Source organism: Myotis davidii, unplaced genomic scaffold (assembly GCF_000327345.1).
Source record: "Myotis davidii unplaced genomic scaffold, ASM32734v1 scaffold2270, whole genome shotgun sequence".
Lineage (NCBI taxonomy): Eukaryota > Metazoa > Chordata > Mammalia > Chiroptera > Vespertilionidae > Myotis > Myotis davidii.
In genome coordinates, this window is record NW_006281936.1 from 135,751 (window position 1) to 145,185 (window position 9,435).

Consider the following 9,435-nt stretch of genomic DNA (forward strand, 5'->3'; position numbering starts at 1 on the left):
TCTCTCTGATTTATAATTACTTTAAAAAAAATTTATTAGTATACATACAGGAGAACACAAAGGCACTCAGAAATATTGGCCAATGGCAGGCTCCACAACCTAGGCTCTGACCAGGAATCAAACCATGACCTCCTGGTTCATAGGTTGACTCTCAACCCCTGAGCCACACCAGTCAGGCAACCTGAGTAGTCATTTAAAACTTCCAGTCTCTGAAAGATGGATTCCACTCATAAATCCAAAATACTAAATCTGACTAAACAGCAACATCTTTCTACCTAGACACACACCCTCTTTTCCTTTTGAAATCCAGTCTAAGGGGCAAGAAATGTTGCATCTATACAATATATATAAAACCCTAAGTGACCAGTTGCTATGACTCACACTGACCACCAGGGGGAAGACATTCAATGCAGGAGCTGCCCCCTGGTGGTCAGTGTGCTCTCACAGTGGGAGTGCCGCTCAGCTGACTGACAGGCATCAGACGCCAGGCTCACAGCAGGTGCAGTGGGGCCAGGATGAGTGGGAGCAGCGTGATCCCCGGCCCAGGTCTGGCTCCTCCCCGGCCGCTTTGTGCACTACTTTGGGTTCGGCCCAAAAACAGCCATCCGACATCCCCGGAGGGATCCCAGATTGCCAGCTGGGCACGGGCCATGTTGAGGGACCCCTCCACCTCTAGTTAATTATAAATAAAAATTCAATATCTTACAAAGGAGAAACAATGTAAAAATGTCAATCCTTATTTATACTAGTCAGTCAAATACACACATGAACCAAAATAATTGATTGCTTCCAGTAGTGGATAGAGATAAATGTTTTTAAAAAATATATTTTTATTGATTTTAGAGGGAGAAAGAGATAAAAACATCAGAGATGAGAGAGAATTATTGATTGGCTGCCTCCTGCACCCCACACTGGGGATGGAGCCCACAACCCAGGCATGTGCCCGACCGAGAATCAAACTGTGACCTCCTAGTTCATAGGTTGATGCTCAATCACTGAGCCATGCCATCAGAGCTAAATGTTAACCAGAATCTATAATTATCTAGGATTATAGTTTTCTTATCTGTAACATAGGATTGAGAGGACGGGGTGATACCAATGACTTGGACTGGATGACCTCTAACATTCTTTGATTTCTGATTTTGCAAAATCACCTTACTTTTCATTCATCCAACAAATACTTCTGGAGTACCTTCTATACATCAAACAGTATACTAGGGATAGCTATATACTTTCTTAATGTCATATACATTTTATTTTTTTTCCACATAAGTTTTATAATAAACTATTCCAGGTTTACAATTTATAGGATTTGCCTAATTCCATTGACTAAATAGTAATACTAGATTTTAAAAGGAAGTTTCCCCTTTGAACTGAAGGAATATGGTAGCTTAAAAAATATAATATGGGCCTCCTGGTGCTTACCATAGGCTGTGTTCTTACACTGACTGTACAGAAATAGGAGGCAGAGTAAACTTTCCCCATATATACCTCAGCTCAGGCTCTTTGCCTGGTCTGTATTGTGAATGGGGAGACATTGAAAAAATATATATATAATATGGATTCTTCTGCCTTTATTTCACCTCTGTAGTCTTGATAATCTTTATTCTAAAAAACATTTAAGTATGAGGGTTAAATGAGTGATACCAGTTACCAACCAAAATCATCATTTTGGCAATTTCCATATGATAAATAGTCAATGTTTTAAACTTAATACTTTCAGAAATGATCTGGCACTGTTCATGAGTATTTCTACATCTAGATCAGGATTGCATGCACCTGATTAACAAGTGAGGAAACAATTTACCCCCTTAGTGTATTCAGGCACTTCTGTGGTGGTGTAATCTTTCTTTTAAGTTCTGTTATTCAATATCATCTCTAATAGTGTAGTAAACACCTTTTCAGAAATTTTCAATGAAAGCCTTTTAATTACCTTTGGTTTAATTAATGGCCAACATTTTAACACATTCTGAATAATATTTGGCTGAGTTTATTCATAAACATTCACTACTCTTCAGTAAGGGCCTACTGGTGTAGTGTGGGAATCAGGAACCAGCTGCCTCTTTGGTATTTCAACTGGTATTGGTTAGTGCTGTCACTCTTTGGGGAGAAAGATCAAAATGAAACCCTGTGAAAATTTATTAGTACTGTCTTTGGTCCTTCAAACATTTGAACAAATGTGATGACATTTAAGGATATTAAGTTGAATTTCAGGTATTGCCATTGCCATTAAAAAAAAAAAAAAGTAGACAGGAGACTTGATTTTACCTGGTACAAACTTACATTCAGTCCCTGAGGTATCTGACCAGTATCACTTTGCCAAACCAAAGAGTAGCTGCAGCAGAGTAGTTATTAATCAGGGACACGTTTACAGAGTTTAGTTTCATCTTCACATATGGCTGATTTTTAAAATATTTTTACATATTTAATGGTTCTGATTCAATGTGTCATAAGTTAATTTGACTAAGATTAGTTTAAATCAGATAGGCAATGTTTATTTGAATTTTATTCCAATAGAATACAGATTTTTACTTTGTTTACAGAGTGTTTAAATTCAAGATTATCAGACATGTCAGATTTCCATTCAGTAAACTTTAAAGCAATAAATGTATATTAAGGGCTTGGTGTATATTAAGGCATTTGCATAGCTTATGTTTTGTGCTAGGAATAGCATTGTTATCAATGGAAAATACTTTTAATCTGTTACTACGAAATTAAGTATATTTTTGCATTTCAGCCAAAATAAAGACCAGATGTAATAATATGTAAGATACAGGTAATAATAAGTCAACAGGGGTTTCATATACTTAGAACTATGTTTTACAATTTAAATTTAAAATGCAATATAGATTCAGAAAGGTCCATATTTTTCTAACAAGTTCACTTTGTATTATTTTGTTGGTTTACATAAGGAAGCAAGGATTTGTATTTATATTAAAAGCTTGAGAAAGATATTAGTCAAGTTTATTATATTTGTACATGATTGCAGATGAGTGCATGCCCATTTAAAAGGAAAGATGGACACTATTTTAAAGTGATCTTTAATGTTTTTATTTAAACAGATTTGACATACAGTTTATTTTGGTTGTCTTTACTTACCGAGTCCCTCCCATAAGTCTTGTATTTGTTTTTCATAAATATAACCCTGGACCATGACAATGTTAATTTTTTGCTTTGTCTTTTAGATAGTCTAATTACATTAACATGAAGGCTGAACATTTTAAACTTTTTTCAAAAATCATAACTTACTTTATTATATAAAAATAAAGTTCTGTGTTAGAACAGTTTGTTGTTATAAAGTGGTATTTGCCAAATGAAAGAATAACTATTATTTTGGTCAAATATTGTTTAGTTACAAAAAGAAATTCGGTTAATAATTTGGAGTAACTACATCTAAGACATTTAATATTTGAATGTAACAATATTGTAGTTTACCTAAGCCAGAAGTATAGATTGCTTTATTCAAAAAGTTTTTAACTTAGTTTTTACTGAACATAATTTTCAATTCAGAAATAACTTTTGGATCATAAGTACTTGCAAAACACTAGAAGTTGCTGAATTGTGGTTTTCAAAATGCTGAATAATAAATTTTATTTTATGTAGAATTCTTTTGTGGCATATGTATTCCAATTCCCCACCAAAGGGACAGCTTAATAGTTGAGGCTGCTGAATGAAGAAGCAATAAGGATCTGAGACCAGAGCTGATTCCCAGGAACTGGCAGAAGCTGTAACCGGACAACCAAGGGGTCTGGTCACTACTTGAGCCAATTAAGCAGAGACAGGATTGAATTGTTAAAGAATTTACCAGGCGACTGAAAAATAAACAGGAGTACCAGAGGCACAGGAAAAACCCATTTATTTTCAGATGTTTCTCATGTACTAGTACAGGACTCCGGGGAGGCTGTTTCTGTCCAAATCCCGAGCAAACCAATATGGAGGAAGCTTTCCGTTTATACCCTTTGGTTTCTTTGTCCCCCAAATATGGATCATACTTCTGGACCTTTTGCAGGCTTTGCAAAAAGCCCCATGTGCTGGGATGGGGGCATTGAGACCACATCTCAAGGCCTGGCCTGGCGCCAGCACTGATAACTCCATCTGGGGCTTGTGTATTGTTCATGGATTATGGCCTCTAAAATGGGAATAGTACTTTAGGTAAACAGGTCTTGCAACCATAGTAAAACACTTATATTTTTGATATTTATTTTATATATTTAAATGCCATTTAATAAAAATTCAACCAAAAAAAAATGAGTTCGCGTGTCACCTCTGACACACGTGTCATAGGTTTGCCATCACTGGACTAGACTATAGGCTAACAAGAATGTGCATTAGGTTACTGGCACAGATTGATTGCTAGCCCCCCCTAAAATGTCTCATTTTCCCCATCAGAATCATATATGAATGTTTATTCCATTAATGCTGGCAATATGGGAGAACAGGTCATCCACAAAAATCTGCTCTGACTCTCCCCATAAGACAGCTGCTTATATTGGGTAGAGGACAAAGATTATGGGAGAAAGTAAGAATTATAGGAAAGTAGGCACAGTATAATCATTACAGGTTACTAGTAATGTGGGCTGTGTGGGGGTTGCAGAGAGTGGGTGCCTTTGGGCACCTCTGAGATTACAGGCAATAGGGGCTGGGGATTGCGAAGGGCAGGTGCCTCCAGGACTAGATTGTTTCAGCCACGAGGTTGTAAATCTTTCCATAATGATAGGCAGTTCTCGGGAAAGGAGGATGGACTGCATTCTGATGTTAGCTCCCACGTCCCCAAGCATATAACTCTCAGCCAGGTTAGAATGCACTTTCTCTAATCAGAACAGAACCATCACGGTTAACAGCATTATTAATATTTTTTTATAATTGTAGCTAGTCCCTAGTATTCTATTTCTGCCCCTAACAAGGCCAGTAGATATGAAGCAACCTTTGGGAAGAGGAATGCTAATTCAGCCCTGTTTGGAGTAGGAAGGATTAACAAGTAGATGGCCAAATTTTGACTCTTTAAAGAATAGAACTAATGATATCACTTTGGCCTTACTTTTCTCCTTTCTCATAAGCTAGCTTTTTGGAACCACTCTGGGAAAATTGAGTGATGTTGGCCTCTTGTACTTGTTTTACTTGCCCCCAGACTCTAGAGGGATGAGAACTAACATGTAGTTCCTTCTGTGTAACAGCTTTTTGTAGGTGAGGTTAACAACCCTTTATTACTGTCATGGTCTTTAATGCTTCAGTGCCTTCCGTCTGGTACAGAGGTTTTACTCCTTAATTCAGGGCAACTTGTTTTTCCACCAAGAATGGCTCTTTCCCACCCTTCCCCACGCAATGTAATTCTTTTTATCCAGGCTTTCGAACTCCAGCAGCATTCTTCCATAACTCTCCATGGCCTCCACACAGACTAACATTTCTGGCTGCCTATCTAGTACTAATTTCATTTAGCCATATGTTGGTTTGAAATACTTGCAACCCAACTCACTAGATTATAATTTTATTTTCCACTAAAGAAAATTTATTTGAGCAAGCAAAGAGAAAGTACACTCAAAGAGAAAGTTGGAGCAGGTGGCTCAAAGAGCTGCCTAGATTATAAATTCTTGAGGACTTTTTCTTTGTAACTTATTACCCACAAAATGAACACTGACGTTCAGAAAATAATTGAAGTGGTTAATTTAATGTCCATTAGATTTGTTAACTGTTGTGCTGCCTAAGTTGCAGTGGACACCAGAGCCAATAAAATTATCTCAATCTTGAAAAATACTGAACTATCACATATTTTAGTGGAAGTTTAAATTTATGGTGCAATATCTTTGGAGAGCAACTTGATAATATCAGGTTTTCAAATGCCCATATTCTTTGACCTATCAGGTTCCACTTTTAGGAGTTTTATTGATTTACTTATGCATTATGAACAATAATTATAAGGATATTTGTTACAGTTCTGTTTGCATATGCAAAATATCTGAAAGGAGACACTGAACTATTAATGGGATTGCCTCCAGAGGAAAATGAGGGGTAATAGATTACAGTTCACTGTGTACCCCTTTATGCTATTTCATTTTCATACCATGTGCATATATTGGGTTCAATTCCTGGTCAAGGGCATACTAGTATACCTGGATTGCAGGTTCCATCCCAGCCTGGGTTGGGGTCTGTGCAGGAGACAACAAATTGATATTCTTTCTCATGTCGATGTTTTTCTCTCTCCCCTCCATCCATCACCTCCACACTCTTTAAACATCAATGGAAAAAATATCTTTGGGTGAGGATTAATAAAAATAAAAAAATAGGATTGATTGGTTACAGCGTGGATAAAGATGCTCAGCTTCATTATTTTGCCTAAGATAGGCAATCACCAGTGTTGCCGAGGATATGAGCAAAGAAGTATTTCTGGTGGGGAGTATAAAATGGCTTAACTGTTAAAAAAAAAAAAAAGAATATGACAATATGTGTCCAAGTTTCACCACATAATCTCTCTACTGACAACCCACCTTTAAAAAATTCATATAGAGATGTGTATAATCCTATATAATAAAGAGGTAATATGCAAAATGACCATCACTCCAACACACAAGATGGCCACCCCCATGTGGACACAAGATGGCCAGAAGGGGAGGACAGTTGGGGGCGACCAGTCCAGCAGGGGAGCAGTTAGGCATTGATCAGGCTGGCAGGGGTGTTTAGGGGGTGATCAGGCCGGCAGGCAGAAGCAGTTAGGGGTGATCAGGCAGGCAGGCAGACGAGCAGTTAGGAGCCAGTGTTCCTGGATTGCATGTGAGAGGGGTCCCAGATTGGAGAGGGTGCAGGCTGGGCTGAGGGACACACACACACACACACACACACACACACACACACACACCCTGTGCATGAATTTCATGCACCTCGCCTCTAGTGCGTGAGATAATAGAAAATATATGTATTGGTCCCTGACCCCAGTTCCTGGCACAGCTCCTAAAACCCTTTTAATTTTCTAAGTAAGAGCACTAGAAGCTTGTTTTGGTGGGGAGTATAAAATGGCCCTCTGGTCGCCCCCAACTGCCCTCCCCTTCTGGCCATCATGAGGTGACTGAGTGGGCTCCTGGATGGGGACTGGTCATCAGAAAGACTAGAAAAAGCTTGGAACTTCCAGACCTATTCCTCATACTCCAGAGGGGGAAGAAGGGCTGGAAATGGAGTCACCCATGTGAGGAAGATTCCATAAAATCCCAATCATAGGAGGTTTGGAGAACTTCCAGGCTGGCACCCTAACTCAATGGGGACTAAATTTGTGCTTGGGACCCACCCAGACCTCACCCTATGCATCTCTTCATCTGGCTGGTCATCTTTGTCCCTTATCATATCCTTTAATGAACTGCTGGCGTGTTTCCCTGAGTTCTGTGAGCTGCTCAAGCAAATTGATCCAAACTGAGGAGCGGGTTATGGAAACCTTTTATTTGTAGCCAAGATGAACAGCAGTTGTGGGTAACTTGGGGACCTATTACTTGCAAGGGGCAACTGAAGCAGGGTGGGAAACAGTTTTGTGGGACTGGGTCGATGTCCAGGTAGAGAGTGTCAGAATTAAATTCTTTGCAGCTGGTGTTGCAAAGAATTGCTTGGTGTGGGAAAAAACCCCTCCATATTTGGTGACCTTAAGTAAAGTGTTTCATGTGTAGTAAAGGAGACACACTGAAGAGAAACACAGAATTGGGTTCTTCTCCATGTAGAAAGAAAAAAAATCTTACCTACAAGTGAGGCTAGTATTTGAGAGGCTTTTAAAAAAACAGTAAATATTGATGAACATTGGCACCTTGGCCAGTGTGCTCAATGGTTGGGGCTTCGGCCCGCACACAAAAGGGTCTCGGGTTTGATTCCTGGTCAAGAGTACGTACCTCAGTTGGGGATTCACTCCCCACCCCCAGTAGGAACATGTGTGGGAGATAACCAATCGATGTCTCTCCCTCACATCAGTTTTTCTCTCTCCCCCTCCCTCCCTCCCTCCCTCCACTCTCTGAAAAGCAATGGAAAAAAATATCCTTGGGTGAGGATTAACAACAAAAAAGGAAATTGGCTAAATTGTTACTGTGTTGATACAATAAAGCCATCTAAAGATTCTATATATATATATATTTTTTAAATATATTTTATTATGCCCTTGACTGGGATCGAACCTGTGACCCTTCAGTCCCCAGGCTGACGCTCTATCCACTGAGCTAAACCGGTTAGGGCAAGATTCTATATTTTTATATTCATAAAATTGAAATAACTCCGTGGGGAAGATCTTAGACATTAAATGAGCCCTAGCTGATTTGGCTCAGTGGTTATAGTGTTGGTCCCTCAGACTGAAGGGTTGAGGGTTCAATTCTTATCAAGGCATGTCCTTGGTTGCAGGCTCCCTGGCTCCCATCAATGGATTTCTCTCTCACATTGATGATTCTCTGTCTCTCCCCTTCCCTTCCTCTCTCTAAAAATCAATGGAAAAAATATTGGGTGAGGATTAACAACAAAAAAAAACATTTTAAGTGAAAAAAATTGCAGAAATCTATATACATAGTATGATTCCACTGAGGGTTTTAAAAGTCCATGGTCCATGTTGAGTACCTGTGTGGACTTATGTTTAGTTTCCAGAGTGTGTGTGTGGGCGGGGGGAGGGGAGGGCAGAAGGCAGTGAAATATTTCTCTTCTGTGCATTTTGAAAATTTCTTATTAATCACATAGTTAAGATTTCTGGATTATACAGCAATCCAAATCCAAGTCACTGTCATTACTGGGAGGGTAATTTTGGAGTTCCTTAAATGTTTTCTCATAGGTAAAACTGTCCCAAATGATAGTGTTGGGGGACTCCTTCCATGTTGTCCTGAACCTTTCACGTGTCAGGCAATCTCCAGATTCTTGACTCATGCAGGAAAATTTTCAAGACAGAGTCCAGGTAAGTTTATTAAAGCTTGGGCCAGAGAGGCAAAGGAAGGGCCCCCTGGAGGCAGGACCTGGGGATAAGTCTGTGACAGCTGCTGCTGCTGCCCATGGTTCCCCTGGGACTCATCCGGAACCTTAGGACAGAAGGTGCAAAGTATATGCCTGAAGAAAGGGGGCACAGGCATGCTCAAAGAAGAGCACACACCAGGAGTTCTTTGTCCTGAGGGTTTTATCTATTTCTATGGGTGAGAATTTTAGGGGAGGCTCCAAGGCAGCAGCTCAACAATATTTACTAGACTTCTGGGTGTGTCCTTTGGTAACTGATGTATTAAAAGCTTGGGGTCATTTTCTGAGTAGTTTCACTTCTGTCTTGGATTAGTCTGGCTCTAATTGTGTTTTGTTATCTCCCTAAGGTGATTTAAACCACCTGCTCTTAGTGTTGTGGCAGAACGCACGGGAGTGTGATCAGCCGGCACACGGAGGGAGGAAAGTTTACCCTTTATTTCGAAGATCTGCTAGTCCAAAGCCTGAACTCAACTTGTGGGGAGGCTC